The 22,044-nt window shown below is 38.2% G+C and overlaps 1 long non-coding RNA gene across 1 annotated transcript; it reads right to left on the bottom strand.

Annotated features, from left to right (window-relative positions):
• Window positions 1-7,086: 7,086 nt before the first annotated feature.
• LOC145124900 (uncharacterized) lies at window positions 7,087-16,238 on the bottom strand. Its single transcript, XR_013715733.1, has 3 exons — window positions 15,522-16,238; window positions 7,558-7,723; window positions 7,087-7,439 (listed from the first exon to the last, which is right to left on the bottom strand). It is a non-coding gene; the product is annotated as an uncharacterized LOC145124900 (long non-coding RNA).
• Window positions 16,239-22,044: the final 5,806 nt, after the last annotated feature.

The raw sequence follows: 22,044 nt of genomic DNA on the forward strand, positions 1-22,044 counted from the left end.
GTTGACCTTCCGGTCCATACCATACTGACCTTCCGGTTCATACCATGCTACTCATAACATACATAACATATACATATCACATAGAAACATATATCACATACTCGTCATAGCACATAAGACCTTCCGGTCACACATAATTACCACTCTAGGTAAGGTATGGTGAGAAGACTCACCTCGTATGATGCCTAGTAACTCACGTGCTCGATATCCCCGAACTCGAACAATGACCTAGCCCCCGCCTAATCATATAAAGTAATTATCTCAAATCAATAACGGCTCTCAAGGCTAGACCAATCCCTCCCTATATTCTCTCAGAAGGGTAAAAGACCATTTTACCCCTCCAATGGCCCAAAGGTCCAAATATTGACTAAACCCTACGAGTCAACGAAAGTCAACCCTCCGGAGTACGCGGCGCGTACCAGCTCCTACGCTGGGCGTACTCGACCGCTTCACAGTATCGGGGAGCTCGACCCCTTACGCTGCACGTACTGGGATTACGCCCAACGTAAATCCCAGTTTCACTATTATTTCACTTATGGTCTTAATCAGTTAAGACCTTGGCTCAAAATACAGATCTGGACCCCCTACAGCCTCCTAATCCATAAAGTCAAAGACTTTACGCCTTTGCATGGCTGTAATGGTCATCAACATCCAAAACACACCACTTCCTTCAATAAAGAGCTCATATCTCATCCATGGCTCACTCCTAACGTCCAAGATTGGATTTTTATGACCCTATAACACAAAATACACTAACAAGGGACATATCTCAGATTCTTGGGGCTCGTCAACTCATAAAGCCATCAACTTTGGGGACAAAACCCTAAAACACCCATACATATACACAAAAGAAAAGAGTAAGAAAGCTTGAAGCTTTATACCTCCAAATGAAGCTTCCCACACTGCTAAGCTCAGATCCAAGTGCTTGGGCTCTCACTCCTTATTCTCCAAAGCTTCCTTTCCCACTTCTAATGCTCAAGAACACACCAACAAGCTCTCAAAGGCACTCTCTAGCTACAAGAACGAGGATTAGGGTTTTTGATGGACAAGTCCCTGGAAATGGTGGCCAACAAGGAGGCCATAACGTTCTTTAAACAGGGGACTCACTTAGAATTAGGGTTTCATTCTGGGCCTAGTACGCCCAGCGTACTGGGTAGACTCCGCGTCAAGAACACGCTCATGAGTACGCGCATCGTACTCTCTCTTACGCCCAGCGTACTCAAAAGCCAAACTTTTCTTTCAAGGACTAATTTTGACAACTTGGGGAAAGAAAAGGATCAAAGGAATATACCTTAATTCCGGGATGTTACAAATATTATCTATTTGGGATCCGACTGTTTTTAAAAAACATTCGGTTTCTAGTTTGGAAAATTGCTTGTTAGTGGAAGGTGAATGGGTGTTTAATGAAGTGAAGAGTTGCATGGTTAATGTGTATGCATTGCAAGATGATAGGAAAAAGAGAGTTATGGGACCATTTATTGAGAATTACGAATATGAAATCGGGATTTTATGTTTTTTTTTTGGCGACTTCAACGCGGTACGGTTTACATCGGAACGACTTGGTTCTGAGTTTTCTCAATTAACAGCCACAAACTTTAATAATTTTATTATTGATGCCGGTCTTTTTGATATTCCGATGGGTGGTTTTAATTTTACACGGGTTAGTAAAAATGGCGAAAAATTAAACACATTAGATTGCTTTCTCATTTCGGAAGAGGTCATGGATATTGTTCAGATTCTTACTGTTACGGCTTTGTAAAAGACAATATCGAATGATCGGTCTATTTTACTGAAGCAAGAAGGGAGAGATTATGGCCCTATTCCTTTCAAGATGTTCAACTCTTGGATGGAATGGGAGGATTTTAATAGCATTGTTTCTAATTGTTGGGGTTCTAGTAATGGCAATTCCATTGAAAATCCACATATTACTTTCAAGAATAAGTTTTAAAAAATTAAACAATGTTTTGAAAGTTACTCATGGTGACAGGAGACGTGGCCTTTTGGATCAAAAGCAACATTTGGAAAATCAATTGGAAAGAATTGATAAAATTATAGATAGAGGTGGGACCGTTGAATCTCTAATTTTCGAGAGAAGAGAGATTATGCAACAAATGTTAGAGTTGGAAAAAAAATGATGCTTCTGATCTACTTCAAAAAATTAAAATTAAATAGGGAAATCAAGGGGATGACAACACTAAATTTTTCCATACCATGTTAAAGAGGAAAAAAAAAAGAATTCTAGCGATAAATGGTAGTAAGGTTGATGGGGATTGGTTAACGGACTCGGTGGCAGTTAAAGGGATGTTTTTTGATTTTTATAAAGCGAGTTCCAAAAGTTTGAAGGGGTGTTGATTTTAAGATGTAGTCAGAGATTCAAGTCTCTTGATTCAGCTCAGGTGGAGAAATTGGAAGCGAGATTCACGATGGAGGAGATAAAAGATGTTGTTTGGTCGTGTGGTGGGGAAAAATCTCCAGCACTTGACAGTTTCACTTCCGCGTTTCTGAAGAAGAATTGGGAGGGTGTCAAGTTTGATGTGATGAAGTTTATGAATGATTTTTTTTACAAGGCTTATATTCCTTTTGGGTGTAATTCATCGTTCATCACACTTATCCCTAAGGTGGATAGTCCTATGTTGGTTATGGACTATCGACCGATCAGTCTCATTGGCATGCAGTATAAAATTATCGTTAAGGTTCTTGCAAGCCGACTTGCTTTGTTTATCGATTTAGTGATTAGTTTTGAACAATCCGCTTTTGTCAAAGGTCGCCAAATCCCTGATGGGCCGTTAACGGTGAATGAGGTGATAGAGTGGTATAAGAAGAAAAAGAAGAAATTATTAAATTTCAAGATTAACTTTGAAAAAACTTATGACTCTTTATGTTGGGATTACTTGTATCAAATGTTACAATTCATGGGTTTTGGTGATAGATGGAAGGGGTGGATCCAAGCTTGTCTTTATTCGGTAAAAGCATCTATGCTGGTTAATGGAAGCCCTTCTAAAGAATTCCAATTAGAAAGAGATCTTAGACAAGGAGATCCTCTTTCTCCTTTTTTTCTTTATCATTGCCATGGAAGGATTACATGTTGCTTTGGAAGATGCAAAAGCTGAAGGTTTTTTGCACGGCGTTGTGGTGGGTTCTGATAATATTATTATTTCTCATATTTTCTATGCAAACGATGTATTGTTGGTGGGAAAGTGGGATAAGATGAATTTGGAAAACATGGTAATGGTGTTGAATTGCTTCTTCATGCTTTCGGGTTTGCAGGTGAACCTTCATAAATCCATTTTGTATGGTGTAGGGGTTATCTATAACAAAGTAGAGGAGATGGCGAGGTTTACTATTTATGCTAGTTGCAGATAATACGTCTTGGGTTCAGAGCTGACAAGGAATTATTGATTGCTTTAAAAAGAAGTTAGCCTCATGGAAACTGAAAATGTTGTCTATAGGTGGGCGTTCCATGCTTCATTCCTCTGTTCTTGGGTCGTTGAGGTTATACTTGATGTCTATGTTTCTGATGCCGGTTCAAGTCAAGAAGACGTTGGAATCTCTCATAGCCCAGTTTTTTTTGGGAGCCGAAGAGGGTTCTAGAAAGATTCATTGGGTTGCTTGGGATTTAATTGTCGCTCCAAAGGATCAGGACGGGGTCGGAATCACTAGTTTGGAGTGTTTTAACTATGCACTCCTTCAGAAGTGGAGATGGCGTTTTCTCACTGAACCGAATTCGATGTGGCGTAAGGTTATTAGTGCACTTCGTGGTAATTGTTCTCATCCTCATTTTGGTAGGTCTAGTCCTGGAAATGGTGTGTGGGATCGTATTATAAAATCTTGGGATATAATGAATGATAAAGGTGTAATTCCTTATTCTACAGCTCTCAGAAAGATTGGAGATGGAAATTCTACTGCTTTTTGGAAGGATTACTAGTGTGGATGCATCCCTCTGGCTCTTCAGTTTCAAGTGTTGTTTCGCCTTGACCATAACCAAAATTGTTTAGTTAGTGAGAGATGTCGTGATGGTTTCTATGTTTCGAATTAGAGTCGAGACCTTCATTAAGGTGTGGAGCTTTCTTAATTTCAAGATCTTTGAGTTTTAGTGGTGTAACGCCCCGTTCCTGGTACGTATTTAATTCAGTAAATGTCATTTTATAAAGAGCTACTCGACGAGTAGTAGCCCTAACTCGTCGAGTAGATGCCAGGAGTTGGACGCGGGTTTTAAGTGATCTACTCGGCGAGTCCGCGCCTTGACTTGACGAGTAGGCCAGTCTGGGGAAAACCCTAATATTTAGGGTTTGCACCCTATTTACGAAACATTATGGGTCTCTTGTCCAGCCTCCATCACCTCCAGAGCATTAATCCCGAAACCCTAATCCTCCATAAGTGAACTTGAGCTTTCTTGGTTATATTGAGAGTTATTTGGTGTATCTTGAAGTTAGTGGAAGAGGTGGAAGCTTGAAGATTCAAGGGAGAAAGAGTAGATCCAGAAACCTGATCCCGTTTGATATCTTTTCTGGTAATCAAGCTTAATACTTGACTTGTAGTTTCATAGATCTTTTTATTGTCACTTTTATGGAGTTTTGGGTCCAAGAAGCTTGATCATTGAGACTTGGACGTCCCAAGTCAATTTACCCTCAGATCTGGAACCTTGGAGGGCCCTCATGGCATAAAGGTGCCATCTTTATGGCCATGAGAACCTCATGTATGAAATAAACCTCATTTTTGGTCTTTTGAGCATAAAAGTTCCATGCATGAAAGTAAAGTTTAGGACTTTACGTGTTATATCGATCTTAGGAGTCTAGATCTACCTTCTAGATGAGTTTTGCACATCAGAAATCGAGTTATAGACTTGGACATGCATAGACTCGACGAGTCGTTCTTGGGACTCAGCGAGTCGTGGGTTGGTGCCCAAAACTGTTATGATTCAGGAGGAACCCAGTTGAGTTTAGAAGGGATTTAGATGAGTCCAGGGAAGGGACTCAACGAAATGGACATAGCCATGGAACTGGAAACAATGGGACTCGGCGAGTGCAGGAACATACTCGGCGAGTCCAAGGCAATCTCCTAACTCATGAAGACGGACTCAACGAGTTGTTCATACAACTCGGCGAGTCACAGACTAGACACGTTCATTTGATGAAGATAAACTCGACGAGTTCAGGAGGAACTCGGCGAGCCAGATGAAGATTTTCCCGATATTATGATTAAAGGAGAACTCGTCGAGTTCTTGCTAAACTCGACGAGTAGAGTCGGGTTGAGAATAGATGAAAGGATTGGGACTCGGCGAGTTGGCGGGCCAACTCGGCGAGTCCGGTCAACTGGAAAGTTGACTTTGACCAGGATGTGGATTTTAGACAGGGGTAAAATGGTCATTTTACCCTAAGGATAGTTATCAGTTTCTGACCAAGTGTCATTGTGGAAATTATAGCCGAGGAGTCGCCGGAGCAGCAGTCAGATATTTTCCGCTCAATGTTTCAATAGCCAGTTACGCGAGGTGAGTTTCCTCCCAGTAGGAACGGGTCTACGGCCACAATGTCGGCCCGTTTAAGTTTTAGAGTATGTCGGGGTGAGCCCGATGGCGGGGTTAGCCCGATGCAGTTTATATGATTCCGGACCTCGGTCCGATGCCGGGGCGGTCCCGAGAAGTAGTTATGTATGCCTAATGTATTTGTGATTCATGCATGTTTATGTGTTATGTGTTATGTGTTCCGGGGTATGCCCAATGCTGGGGCAAGCCCGACGTATGTTAATTATTATCCCATGAATTATATGTTCCGGGGAAAGCCCGATGTATGCTAGTTTATATGTTATGATTATGTGTTCCGGGCTTCGGTCTGATGCCGGGGAAATCCCGATGCAGATTATATGTTTATGATATATGTTATGCCGTGTATGTGCCGGGGTAAGCCCGATGTCGGGTCAAGCCCGATGTCGGGGTGAGCCCGATGCCCGATGCGGTCGGATGCCGGGGTGAGCCCGATGCCGGACAGGAGTTCGATGTCGGGTAAGCCGATGTCGGGATTCGTCCCGATGCAGTTGGGACTAGTCCCAGAGTTATGTTATTTGTTATACGTGATTTATATGATATGAGGTAGTTTGGGGGAGCTCACTAAGCTTCGTGCTTACAGTTTCAGTTTTGGTTTCAGGTACTTCAGCTAGTAAGGGAAAGGGCTCGGGATGATGGCATGACATACACCACAGTTTTCTTAGCCTGGGAGTTTACTCTGATACTTTATATGAGATTGTGATATGATAACAGATTTAATGAGATTTGAGATACACGTTTTAAGATTTTATACCATGGTAATGATATTTATGTTTGTTAAATGATTTTGAAAACGAATTTTTTGGCTAGTATTTTTGGGGATGTTTCAAGTGGAAGGTAGACGGTTAGGAATGAAAGAAGATAAATGGTGGTGGGATTTTGATGATGATAGTAGTTTCTCGGTGAAAGCTACTCGAATATGTATTGAGCAAATATTGTTACCATATGTGGATTGCAATATGATTTGGAATGCTCTGTTGCCTAGGAAGTTAAACATATTTATATGGCGCGTTTTATATGATTGTCTCCCTTTGAGGACGAATTTGGTCACTAAGGGTATTGATGTCTCGTCGATTTTATGCCCTCTTTTCCGTTCCACATGTTGAAAACTTGAAGCACTTGTTTGGGGAATGTGAAATTGCAGCGCGTACATGGGCTTCTGTTTCTCAATGGGTGGAAATGCAAGTTCCTTCTCATTTGCGTATTTCGAGTTTACTTTCTTGGTCGGAATCTTTGATAATTACTAAACTAAGAAGAGAACTCCTTCAAGTGATTGTGATTGTGCAGACTACTTTGTTGGTTCTGTAGAAGTATAGAAACAATGTGCTATTTAGGAATAATGGCAAAGGGAAGGAGCTAATTTTTGATATGATGGTTGATTATTCTTTTTGGGGTTTTCTAGTAGGAATTGAAATGTTTTTATGTCTTTGTCTGAGTGGTTAAAGAACCCTTTAATTTCTATGTAATTGTTTTTTTTCTCTAGCTCCTTGCTAGTTGCTTTTAATAAAAAAATTTAGCCGTTTAGAAAAAAAAAGCCATAGACAAAATGTGCCAAAATCAAAACAAAATTGGTGGGAAATTGAATACACTAATTTCATATACTTGAGGTAATATAACGCAGATTAATAGATATCAGTCCTAGTGTAACGGAAAATTTTAAAATAGAAAGAAATACATATCGAATGAATATTGTTTGTACCGTCTTGAACCTCTTCTCATGCAACACGTTCCCCCTCCATCTCCATCGATCTAAAGCAGAAAACCAAAACCCAAGGTTATTCTCATATAATTAACATTTATATCTCCATCAATCATGTCTACTCTCTCCAACTCTATGTCTCTTAATAGGAAATCAATCAACAGAAACTATGCCGAATCCGCAAAATCAAATCACACATTCCTTGTCAAAAATCAAACACAAAAATGGTTAATAGTAGCAAAAAACCATATTTGATTTACTTGCAATAGTTTACCTATAAACATAATTTCCAGCAAGATATTTGATTTAGAATGCATACCACAAGGTTCAAAGCCAAACACCCATACTAGTTGCTGATCTGCCTTACTTCTCTCTTCCAACTGATTTCGCCGACAACGAGATGGGAACCCACGATGGATGGTCGAGGATCGACAGTCCGCCCTCAATTTGCAGCCGTCCCAGCCGCCTCCCTCCCATCACGATTTCTAAACCACCAGACCACTGTTAGAACGATCATGTAAATATATTCTAATAGAATCTGGAATGTAATTATTTTTGTAGAATGATCATGTAAATATATTCTAATAGAAATAGATATGATACATTCATCTAACCATTTTTATTGTATTTATAAATCCAAGGTTCAAAGCGTTATTAATTGGGTTAATACAAAATTCAATGCATTTTATCTTGTAGTGGAAGCCTTTATATAAAAAGAACTAATAAGAAAGATGGAAACTTAACATGGTGATTACAGTCGATGTATTCCTATATCCTTTCTTTCTATTCCTATATCCTTTCTTTCTGCTTGCTTTTTTGATTAATTTGTTAGGGCTCGAATATCAGCAAAATGCAATTACATTGTTTTACTATGTAGAAGTATCAATGATTTTTTTCTTCCTTAAAGAATTCAATCACATTCAGATCGAGATAAAACTGAACCCAAGATAATAAATTGGATTTACAAATAAATTTATTAATTAAAGAGACCCACAATATTGAGAGAGTAGGATGAAATAATAAACATGTTATAAAATTTCGCATCATGTTGCAGACATGGAGTCGGCACCCTCTGTGAAAACATTGAGTCGACACCATCTGTAGGTGTGGCGGCAATAAGAGCCATCTTTAGGAGGCAAGGCGGTGGTAGATCGAGATTGTCTCCTGCTTCATATCAGGTACCAAAAATACCCCTGATCATAATACACTTACCGAATGCGATTGTCTCCAATGAAGAAAGAGACGTCAATGGTTGTGATTTGGTGTTTAATGGCTGCTGTGGGGAAAGAACACGTCAATTACTTTTGTGGTATGGTGATTTTTGTAGGGTTTAAAAACTGATTTCAAATTTTTAGGGATTTGATTTGATTTTACTTTTGGAATTTATTTAATATACAAGCAATATTACTAATTTACCCTTATTGATTTATTTAAAAATTTAATTTGTGCTAAATTCTGATTGGTCCATATGTGCACACAATACTTGTTGAAAACATTTGAACCTAACTCTCTCTCTCTCTCTCTCTCTCTCTATATATATATATATATATATATATATATATATATATATATATATATATATATATATATATAGAGAGAGAGAGAGAGAGAGGGAGAGAGAGAGCATGTTAAGTGTACTATATATAACTATAAGTATGATTGCAACAAATTGTATGTATCAAATTGTATGTATATATGTGAGATGTACCAAATACCACAAAGTAGGTAATCATTGTTAAGATGCTATTAATGTTGGTGCTTTATTCGATTTCCATTCAAAATGCAGTATAGTGAAAACCAAAACAAAATCACAAAACTAATTTTTCACCAAGCGTCCATGTGATTCATTTAAAAAATAATAAGCGGTGTAGAGAATGATACCTCAGTCAAACATCAAAGAATGTTGGTATATCTCAAAAGTTATGCTTTGTGTTTGTAAGTTGATGAACTCTTTCTCAATCTTTGCCTTGAAGGCTCCTAAGTTAGAAATGTCGCAGTTGTCTCACTGTCAAGTGCCTTCTTATTAATGATAAGATTACATGAACAAGATTGATCTATCTACTCCTAATTGATAGGAATATTGTTGTACTTGAATTACCATTATAATGTATCTTATATTCATTATAAATATCAATATACCTTACACTCCACATATTATTGGAGATGAATAATAATTACTCTAATATGGTATCAACCATATCCGATCCTCTTCTACTTCTCCTATTTTCATCTCGATCACCATGGCTAATGGCAGTACCTCCAACAATGGTACTCTCTCTCTCTCTCTCTCTCTCTCTCTCTCTCTCTCTCTCTCTCTCTCTCTCTCTCGTACATGCTTACTATTAAGCTCTCTTCATGAAACTTTATTCTGTGGAAAAACCAAATCATTCCCCTTCTCAAATATCAAAACCTTTTCGCACATCAATGGTGATTCCATTCATCCCTTTGAGACGATTTTGGTTGAAACAAGTTTATCCTAGTCCACTCGTACTAGATGGGGATGATCAATGTGAACTTTTAATCCTCCATACCTCTTGCAGAGATTTTAGGTCACTCGACTGCTCGAGAAGTGTGGACCACCCTTGAGTCGACCTACAACCATGACTCAGTTGAAAGAATGCAAAATATCAAAGATTCCTTAAGGAAACTTCAAAAAGGTTCGTCTACTGTCTCCGATTATGGTAAAAAACTTAAATCAATTTGTGATCAACTTGCAACAATTGGACAACTAGTGGACGAGTCCGACAAATCTTAATGATTTTTATGTGGTCTTGGTCCCTATTTTGAGACATTTTCAACTACTCATAGGGCTATCAAACCAAGACCTCATTTCCGTGATCTTCTCTCACAAGCTGAAGGGCACAAATTGTTTCTCCGCTATGTTCATGGTGCCACCACACAGCCAGTCACATTCAACGCCCATCAATCTCAATCCTCTAGCAGCTCCACCCATGACTATTTCTCTCGTGGTGGCCGTGGTGCCCATTCTGGTGGACGGGGGAGTGCTCGTCGCCCTCCTCATTGTCAGCTATGCCGAAAAGACGGGCATTAGGCTTCTCAATGTCCGGATCTTTTTACTTTTGCAACCCATGGTCCTAATCTTGATGCAAACTTAGCCCATGCCTTTACTGCTAAGTTTAATGTTCATGATAACTCCTCTGATTGGTATGTTGATTTTTGCGCTTCTACACACATGTCACCATCGGCTACTAATCTTACCACCTCCACTCCATACAATGGGAATGAACATGTTGCTTTTGGAAATGGTAATATTCTAAATATCTCTCAAATTGGTAAATCATCTCTTACAAAAGGTATTAATCTAGCGGATGTTCTTTTGGTTCCAAAACTTACCAATAATATTCTTTCCATAAGTACATTAACATCTGATTCTCCTGTTGATGTGTTGTTTTCTAATCATAAATTTGCAATTTAGAAATGACACACCAAGGAGGTGCTAGCAAAGGGCATGGTTGATAATGGACTCTATGTGCTTAGCATGGCATAAAGCTTTGGTTGCTCAACTAAACTCAAATCGATTGACTGCGTCTTATGAGCTCTAACATAGCCGTCTAGGACATGTTTCGTTTTCTACTATTTCTTTGTTACATAAACATGGTAATTTGTTTGTTACTTCTCTTTTACCTAAACCTACTTCTCTTTTACCTAAACCTAGTGTTTGCTCATCTTGTGAGATTTCTAAAAGTCATAAGCTTCTGTTTCCTTTAAATGAAAAACAATCTTTGCATGTGTTGCATATGATACATTGTGATTTGGGGGCCCTTCAACTGTTTGTTTCATCTACAGATGGTTATATATATTATGTTATTTTTGTCGATGAATTCTCTCGATTTACTTGGTTCTATCCCTTCAAGCACAAATCTAATTTTGCCACAGTGCTTAAATTTTTCTGGCATTTGTTCAAACTCAATTTTCATGCAAGGTTAAGGTGTTTCAAAGTGCAGGTGGCACTGAATTCTTAAACAACTAAAGTCAAACTTGACTAAAGTCGTTAGGTACGATTTAGAACTTTATAAAATATTTTGCTAGTGTAAGAGATGTGATTAATTACCATAAAATTAAACTTGGTTTGCATGTCTACTGCCTACCGGATATTTTTAACACTTGGGTGATAAAATTAAACTTGGTTTGCATGTCAACCCGATATTTTTAACACTTGGGTGATAATCGGTCAATAAAAAGTGAGTTGAAAATCGAAATAGTTCTCACTTTTATAAGGTCCGGTCTGTATTTTTTCAAAGTGTAGGGGTAAAACCAGAACTTCTTTTCACTAATACTTTTGCGCCGAATGTGAGTTTTGTGTAGACTGTAGTGTTTTCGAGGGGGAAACCGGCGTGGAGTCTGCTGCCGCCGTAGAAATGGTGAAAGAAGGAAAAACTCAACGTAAAATTCCCTCAAAACGGAGAAAGCTTCACAAAGTCGGAGATGAATCGAAAGATGATCGAATCAGCTTGTTGCCAAATTGCGTGCTTGTTGAAATCCTGTCTCGTTTACCCTCCACAAAAGACGCGATCAGAACAAGTACACTCTCTAAACGATGGGAACAGCTTTGGACTTTGCTTCCTATTCTAGTTTTCAAACATAATCAGGATAATCTCCCATGGTCCAATTTCGTTTTGTCGGTTGACAAAACCCTAACTCAATGTTGCCCATTGAAGCTCAATAAATTCGTAGTGAATACCAGTAGGTATAGCGGATTCGAATCACAAGTCAACAATTGGATTCGTTATGCTATAAGATGTAACGTTGAAGAGCTTGATTTAACATTACGTGGTGTGTCATTAGAAGCTGAATTTATGGTAGATCAATTTTTTTTCATCCGTTCATGTTTTACACATCTGACATTAGAAGGCTGCATATTGAATCCAACTGGGGCGATTAGTTGGAAAAATCTTAGGAGTTTGTGTATATCCAGTGGGAAATTAGATGAAGATTTGATTGAAAACATATTATCTGGTAGTCCTGTATTGGAAACTTTGGAATTGGAATGGTGCTATGGCTATAAGCGCCTCAATATTACTTCAAAAAGCGTAAAGAAGTTGGTGGTATCTGAATACTATGATGCTAACTACTTTTATGATGATCTTCATGATACTCTTGAAATCAATGCTCCAAATATTTTATCACTAACAATCAAAGGTGATCTGTTGTTGGAGAAGCTTTTTTTGCCAAGTGTGTCTTCTTTAGTCAAAGCTGACTTAAATTATACACAGATGCGGCATTTGATTAGAACACCTAAAGGAAGGAAGCTTAAAGGACTTATTCTAAACCTCCCCTATCTCAAGGAGCTTAAAATTGGAAGTTTCTGTTCTAAGGTAAAATTTCTTTTCCTCTCACAATCTATATCTTTATAAAAATTATAGAATCATTAGCTTTATTAGTACTTTACTGTTTATGGACCATTAATAATGTATTTGTTTCTGCTTCTTGGGTTTCTGTATATTCTTACCAGATGTCATAGCTATATTTTTGCTTGCAGTATTCATAAGTAATACATACATGCAATGCATGGATCTAATTTTTGTTTTCCTTTTCACTTGTATTTTTTTGTTGGTAGGTTGTGCCTCATTTGGAAGCTAAAGGTTTTGTTGTTCCATCAAATATCACATCTCCTGGTGTTACTTATAATTGGTCTGATAGTGAGAGTGAGAGTGAAAGTGAGAGAGAGAGTGAGAATGATTCAGAGTGATTCAGTTGAAAGTAGAGACTGGTGATGCATTGAATTCATGTTTAGGCATTTTTGTTATTGTGAAATATTTTCATCTTTTGTGTTTTGGATCATTTCTTACTTCAAATTATCGATCGATTGACCGTTTAGCATGATCTTTCTTTATTTGGTCGATGCATTATTAGTTGTTACTCCAACGCATTTATTGTAGTTTATAAGCCTTGTTTTTGTTTGTAATTTCCATTCTTTATGATTTATGGCATTTTCTTGAGCAATTCAAATATTTCATATCCGTTTAAAATATCAATTCAAATGTTTGTTATACTCTTCCCGACAAACGGTTATGAAACATTACCTAATATGGAAAATCATATCATCATTAGCTTTAATAGTACTTTATTGGTTAACCTTTTTTTTCAATTAACCTTCACTCAAGTCTAAATTTTGTACTTAGGGGGTGTTGAAAGGTTACGGGTGCGTTTAGTTGCGGAAAAATAGGCCATTTTCCGGAAAAAAATTTCAAGAAAAATGAGAATTTTGAAAACGCATTTAGTTCGTCTATTTTTCTAAATTTTTAACGGAAAATGAAAATTTTCTGTTTTCTAAAATTACAAATAAGTTGGAAATTTTTGGAAAACTGATAATCATTGTTTTCCACATTTTTCTAATTCCAAAATTTTTCTAAAATACTAACACACCCACTTCCACCCCACTCACCTCTACATACCCCTATCTTAACACCCCAACCTACCCACACCCACCCCTACAAACACACACACTCACACACACCCAAATCCCCCCACAAACACACATACACCCCTACAAAGACACACCGACCCCCCCCCCCACACACACACACACACCCACCCCCCCCCCCCATCACACACACACACATACACCGACCCTTACACCCCCACAAACACACACACACACACAAACATACACCGACCCCCATCCACAAACACACACCCATACACCCCCCAACCCCTACCCACACCCACACCCCCCCCCCCCCTCACACACACGCACCCTACCCCCACAAACACACACACATCCATACCCACACACATACACCCACCCACCCAACACCACTACCACAATCACCCGACCTACCATCACCATCACCACCACCACTACCATATCACCAATATCACCACCGCCGCCTCCGCCACCCTTGTTACCACCACCACCACCGTCGCCATCATCGACACCACCAATGCCATCCGTTGCCGCCCCCACCCCCACCCTATCACCGCTACCGTTTTCTAAAAGTGAAAACGGATAAAAAAATACACATCTAAACACGTTTTCAAATTTTCTAAAACTGAAAATGAAAAATAAATAAGTTTTAACTAACCGTGTTTTCTAAATTTTCCAATGAAAACTGAAATCGGAAAACAGAAACCGAAAAGGGAAAATGAAGAAGGGAAAATGAAAACTGTTTTTCCGTAAGTAAACGCAACCTACATTTTTCCATGAAATATGAAATTTGCTGATGTTATGTCACCTTCATACTCTGATAAGTGTCTCTGATAGTGATTAAGTTTGAGAGGTATTCTTGCTTGATCGTGGTCGTAAAGGTGATGATGTTAATTGATTAATGTTGCTTGTAATATATGTTTAGGCTGCACATTGTCAAAGGAATTGCAAATGCATATAAATTTGTTGCTCCATGGAATTTGAATTGAGCATTCTCAGTAGTGATGTTTGTAAATACGATTGCCACTCTATGAATTTTTTCAATTTCCCATATCGACCATAGCCTTCACTCCACAAGTTTAAATCCACAATGTTTCTCTTTTATTTAGTTTCAGTTGGAAATCATCACCTTTTTCCACAAAATAGTAACATATCAAAGTTACAAACTTAGCCCATAGAACACCATTTTCATCAACTTTTCCATTCGATAGAACTAATTCATCATCAAAATAATTCGGCATTTAAACATGAATTTTCAATAGCATGCAAGTAGTTGTTGTAGAAAAGAACTGATTAAGAGATAAATCTTAAATTACTCGACTATCCTTAGCTTTGATCAACTGATTATCTGATAATGATCATGATTTTTGGTACAATTTCTTGTGCTTTCACTATTTGTGTATTTTTTTTCACAACATCAAAACACATTAATAATTTTAGTTATCATCGTACAAGGAGTGAGATGGGTTTCTTTCATTATTTATGATCATTATTTGTGTATTACTTTATTGATTATCATTTGTAAATTCTCTCTTTTTTTTACTAAAGTTTACATGTTCGGTTGGTCTAATCCATGCTTTTATTAAATTAACATTATTAATGACAAAACTGTTGGAATCCTAAGTTTGAGGATCAAGCAATCCAATTTAGGCAACTAAGTTTTAGGAAACTATTTTAACAAGTCGGTTCCTAGTTTCCATATTCTATTTCACAAGTCGGTGATTAGAATCTATATATACATGTCTATAATCGAGTTTATGATTACGAGAACAATTGTAATTAGGTTTTTAGTTTATTTTCCTAATAAAATCAAAGAGGTATTTTGATTTCGTTCTTGTTCACTTTAATTGGTATCAGAGCCAAGCAACCGAAGGTTGTGAGATCGCTTTTGTTACCTGTTGACAAGCTAGGTCAACATGTCGAATGTTGAAGAGGATGCAGAGCCTCCTTCGGGGAGAGTGAAGGAGATTGGGTCAACCACCGTAGCATGTCCCATGTTGAACTCAACAAATTACACGGTATGGTCACTGAGGATGAAAGTGGTATTGAGAATTCAAAAGTCCTGGACCATAATTGATCCAGGAACAGAAGAAAACGAAGAAAAAAATTACCTGTCAATTGGATTGATCTACCAAGCGATACTATACTGGAATCGCTGATTATGCAACTGGGAGATTTTGAATCAGCTTAAACCCTCTGGAATTCGATCAAAGCAAGGCACGTTGGCGCCGATCGGGTGAAAGAAGCCCGAATTCAAACCCTAAATTCCGAATTTGATAGATTGGTGATGACGGAGAAGGAATCAATCCATACCTTTGCTGGGAAGTTGTCAGGAATCGCCTCTAAGTCGGCATCGCTGGGAGAAACCATCGAAGAATCGAAGATGGTGAAGAAATTGTTAAAATCCGTACCGAGAAAATTTATCGTGGCGTCGCTCTAGCAGGTCTTCGACTTGAAGACAGTGGGGTTCGAGTACATCGTCGGGCGATTGAAGGCTTAAGAGGAGAGGGTGCAGGAGGCAGATGATGGCGAAGCAGGATCGAAGGCTCTGTTCGTCGATGGTGGAAGCGGGAATCGGAACTGGAGAAGAAAGGGGAAGCCAATGGATTACGGGTCTTATGCGGCTGGGAACAATGCACACAGATCCAGATCCTGTGGGTCGAATGGGTCAAGTGGATCAGGCCCAAGTGGGTCTAAAACAAAACAAGCCCAAGAAGGAAGGCCTAATAACACTCGGTCCAATAATAACCAGTCCAACAACAGGCCCAATTCCAATTCTGATCTGAACCATAAACCGAAAAAGGACCGATCTAAAATTATTTGTTACCGGTGTGATAAACAAGGCCACTTCGCGTCTCAATGTCCGGACCGACTCCAAAAATTACAAGAAAATAATTTTTTCGAATATAACAATACCGACGAGACCGTATTTTTACACGAGACCATATTTTTAAACGAAGAAAAGGTGATATTGTGTCGATACGACTCACAAGACAACGATGTGTGGTATTTGGATAACGGGGAGAGCAATCACATGACGGGAAACCGGTCATTTTTCTCCGAACTTGATGAAGGCATAATCGGGAGGGTTAAATTCGGAGATAATTTGTGTGTAAAAATCAAGGGAAAAGGTTCTATACTTTTCCAAGGCAGGAGGGCTCAACAAAGATAGATGATGGAGATTTACTACATATCGGATCTCAAGAACAATATTATTAGTCTCGGACAAGCAACTGAAGCGGATGTGATATTCGAATGAAAGACATCTATTTGACCATGCACGATGCCGATAATTGCTTATTAATAAAAGTACAAAGAACTCCAATCCGCCTTTATAAAATAAAATTACAAATTGGAGTGCATGTTTGCCTTCATTCAAGACTAAGCGAAGATACGTGGCGATGACATGCAAGACTTGGGCACATCACTTTCGAGTCAATGAAAAAGATGTCCAAGAAGGGTCTAGTCAAATGGTTACCTCAATTTGATCATGAGAATCAATTGTGTGAATCTTGCTTGGTGGGAAAGCTAACAAGAAATTCATTCCCAACTATGACGACATACAAAGCAAAAAACCATTGGAATTAGTTCACGGTGATTTATGCGGTCCGATCACGCCGGCAACCAAGGGTAAAATTTGATATGTCTTCACACTAATTGATGATTTTTCACGATTTATGTGGATTTATCTCATGAAAGAGAAGAGTGAGGCGTTTACACACTTTATAAAGTTCAAAGCTTTGGTGGAGAATGAAATTGGAAAGCCTTTGTAAGTGTTTAGAAGTGATCGAGGAGGTGATAGTGGCGTAGCCAGGATTTTGTTTTAGGGTAGGCCAAATAATTTATAAAATATGAACGAATAGAAAAAATAATTCAGATGATAACAAAATGTAACAATGTATTCATTAAAGTAAGTTGTTATTTAAGTTGCACACGACGGTCTATTAAATCATTAAAATCATCTAAAATGGAATCTAAACAAAAAAGCTTAGCGATATCTTGGTAAAACATTGCTCGTAAAAAACGAATCTAATCTTTTTTGCTTTGTTCCCATTGCTCAACAAAATTCACTAATCACAAAAAATTTCAATTACCAACATACTCTTATATTTTTATACAAAACAAACTTACATATAATATAATAATACAAATAATTAATTCATAGCAAGAAGTAATAACCTAATTTATTAAAAACCTATGATAAAAAAATTTAATCTACGATGAAAATAAAAACAATAATGAAGTAATTGAATAACTAGGATAACAGAAAAAAAATTAATAAGTAACCTGATGATGACGATCAACGAATAACGATTAACAAATGATATAATTAACACTGATCGTTGAGGGCTAGAAGAAAACGAAGAACCAAATTATTAAAAAATAGGCATGATAAATTCTTGAATTGGAAAAGGTCAAAAGGGTGTATACAATCGTCAAATTAAGCGGCGTACTTTCTCTTATATCCGGTTCCTTATTTATAATTGGGGTGGGCCACTAGCCTCTAACTTCTTTTATATATATAAAAAATATATATGGATCATATAAGAAAAAAAAATTGTGGGTGGGCCTTGCCTCAATATGCCTCCGCCATTGGGAGGTGAGTTTACTTCTCTCGAGTTTAATTCTTTTTGTGATCAAAACGGAGTCGAACGTCACCTTACCGCCCCATACTCTCCACAACAAAACAGAATTGTGGAACGAAGAAACCGAACACTTATAGACATGACACAAAGTATAATGAAGGCAATGCATGTTCCAAACTACTTATGGGGAGAAGCGGTAAATCACTCTACAAATCTAATCAATCGTGTTTACACAAGAGTCCTTGGTGATACAACTCCTTACGAAAAGTTGTATAAAAGAAAATCGAATTTATGAAATGTTTGTATATTTGGGTATCTAGCACATGCAAAAGTTAAACTGATTAATCTAAAGAAGTTGGATGCAAGATCAAGACCACTAGTGTAACGCCCGCAGATCCGGGCTAGTCAATTTAGAGGCAATAAGTGTCGAAAACGACTTTTCGACAAAAGATTATTTAGAATAAATAATCTTAACCAAGTTGTAGAATATGTCTCAAGGGTTCCGTACATATAAAGAACGCCGAAATCCGAGTTATAACGAAGAAGTTATGACCAGTCGAAGTTTTTACGGCAAAACCGACACGACACCGGGAATCGTAAAAAGTGAATTTACGATAAAATACTTTCTAGACTTAGCGCTCTAAACGAAAGTCGTACTATATGTTAAACCGAGAGTGTGCATAAAAAGAACGTCCAAATCTGACTTCGTACGAGGAAGTTATGATTTTTCTAAGATTTGGCATAGCAGTGCACGACCCGAAACTCGAATTTTAGATCGAATGGTTTTTTGCCAACACGACCTAAATGAGAATTGAAGATCTCATTAATAGGAACTCAACGACAAAAAGACAGACGAAAACGGAGTCCGTATGTAGAAGTTATGAATTTTACGCGGACATTTAACAGTGTAATCACCTCCTACTGTTAAATCTATAGATCGGTCGAGAATTAGCCGACGGAGTCAAAAGGAAAGTTGTAGATCTTATTTTTACCTACGCGTGGATATAAAGAATGTCAAAAACGGAGCTCGTATGTGAAAGTTACGGATTTTAGAAGTCGGAAGTGTGCTGTGCGAAAATGGGTGACGTGGCACAATCTTGGCCATTGCTTTCTCCCCAAGTCTTGCCACCAGATGGTGACATGTGGCACCAAGTTCAGCCATATTTCACCCTATAAATAGAACCTCTCGCACCCTCATTCTCATCACACCTTTCCCATTCTTTCTTCTCTCTACATTCTCTCTAAACCTCCTAAACCCCCCCCCCCCCCCCCCAAGCCCTAGGGAACTCCCCTAGCGCTAGAAGAAAGCCCTGGAGCGCTCGACGGCTCCGAGAAGAAGAGCTTTTCGGCTCGAAAAAGCTGCTCCAGCGAAGCCCGGTTTTTAATAAAACCCGCTGTAAGTGAGATACGCCTACCATACTTTAAATATAGTTATATATAAATATAATATCGTTATTATGAACCTATAAATAAGATCTATCGGTGATTCAAAGTCGTTATACTGATTGATCTACTTACGGGAATGATGTCTAGGCTGTGATTTAGTGAGGTGTTTAAAGTGGGATTTCCAAATAGTATACTTCCTGTACCAAACGGACTCTACCTCCGATATGATCCTACCTGGTTGTTCCTTACTTGATAGATCATGAAGTAAACTCTGAGTTAATGACGAATCTAGACTAATAATTAGTCGCAATAAATATTAGACTAAATTTTAGCGATAATAATGTTAGGTTTCGTCGAAGGAAAATAGAATCGTTAGAAGCGAAACGCTGCCCGAATTTGGAATCACCACCTTAACAAGTGAGTGCATAGTTACTTTCATCTTACACATAGATATGAAGTATTTTATATAGATTATGTGCTATGTGTGTATACTATCTGAATACTTGTTGTCTATGCTGGATGAAACGTTTTATACATGTTTTAAATGATCTAAACTGTATATGTATTTTATATCTACAAAATGTGTTGGGTAAAACATGGGTAGATTAGAGGTGAGATAAATGATGAGCGATGAAAGATGAGATAAATGATGAGCGATGAAAGATGAGATGAATGATGAGCGATGATATATGAGTGCTAAAATATGGTGCGAAGCGATCACCTAAGTGATGAGCCAAAGCGATGAGCCAAAACGATGAGCTAAAGCGATGAGCCAAAACGATGAGCCAAAACGATGAGCCGAACGATGAGCCAAACGATGACCCAAGCGATGGCCCCGTCATCTAACAGAGTATGGATGACAACCACAGACTATTCTAAACAGTCTAGTGGAACACTAGCAGGCTCACAACTTGTAGGTGTTGTGAACGATGTGTTCACCCGGTGTACTCTAAAAACCCATTGACAGGTATTACGAGTGGACTCTCGAAAACGATACTGTCAATAAACGAGATAAACCCTGGCGACTATGCAGACTTAGTGCCGATTCCTTACGATACTCCTTAGGAATGAATGAACGAGGAATAGCTGAATCTTAGGGTAGATCCTTAAGAGTAAAGAAGATAATGGGGATGGGTAATTGGGTTGATTGTTTGATGTTTAACATAATAATTATATTATTGTGGGTTGAAAACCCTATGTACTCACCCGGTTTCCCAACCTGACCCACTCAAGCTTATTTGTATCACAGGTGTCGATATGAAGTTACTTTACACTGAAGGATTTAAAAGAGATGTAGATCACTAGTGTAAATGAATGTAAGTTCTGTTTATGCTTATGTTTCTGTATTGACGATGACATCCCAAATGTTTTAGAATGGATAAAAATACATTTCTTCGGAAATGCTTTGATAACGTATTTATCATGTTTTTCTGGGAACAAATTCTGCAACTTCTTTATTAAAATAGGTACTCTGATTTTTATAAAGCATAAACAAAATTGGTCTTTTCTGGCCGTGAAAGTGGGGATGTCACAACTACTGCATGTTGGTTCCGAACCGGGTACGAAAGCTTATCGATTAGTTAACCCGGTAACACAAAAAATAATCGTGATTCGATACGTTATTTTTGATGAAACCAAATGGTGGGATTGGATTAAAGAAGCAGGAACCAACAATGAAGAACTGGGCTCATTTATAATACCATGGTACTACCCAGAAGACGAGGCGAACAACAATCAAGGAAATGATGTAAACAATGATCCAATGGAACTGATTGAATTGGATCATGAGGTTGGAGACGGAGCGAAAGTACAAGATAATGAACTACCAAATCCGGTTAATAATGTTTAACAAGGAGCTGTAAACGAAAGGCCCTCGAGAACAAGAATACCTCCACGACGATTTCAAGATTATGAGCTTGATCTTGATAATCTCAAAGAACGTCTTCTAACAATCAATGACGATTTGATATCGGTTGAAGAAGCGAAGACAGAACCAGAGTAGGTCAAATCCATGGATGCATAAATTAATTCGATAAACAAGAATAATATTTTGACTCTCGTGAACAAGCCTATGGTGGTGAAGCGAATTGGACTCAAGTGGGTGTTCAAATTGAAGAAAAATGTAGACGACGCCATTAATAAATACAATGCAAGGTTGGTTGCTAAAGGTTACGTGCAACAACCCAGTATTGATTTTCAAGAAGTATTTGCGCCAATAGCTGGAATCGAAACCATCCGATTTCTTATAGCCTTACATGCTACTCATGGGTGGGAGCTTCACCACTTAGATGTTAAAACGCCGTTCTTACATGGAGAATTGAAGGAAACCGTTTATTTATCGCAACTGGAAGGCTATATGAGCAAAGGCAACGAGCATAAAGTATATCGCCTTACAAAAGCACTATATGGTCTAAGACAAGCACCTCGAGCATGAAACACGAAGCTT

This window comes from Lactuca virosa, chromosome 7 (genome assembly GCF_052849685.1).
Source record: "Lactuca virosa cultivar CGN04683 chromosome 7, Lactuca_virosa_CGN04683_v6, whole genome shotgun sequence".
Classification (NCBI taxonomy): domain Eukaryota; kingdom Viridiplantae; phylum Streptophyta; class Magnoliopsida; order Asterales; family Asteraceae; genus Lactuca; species Lactuca virosa.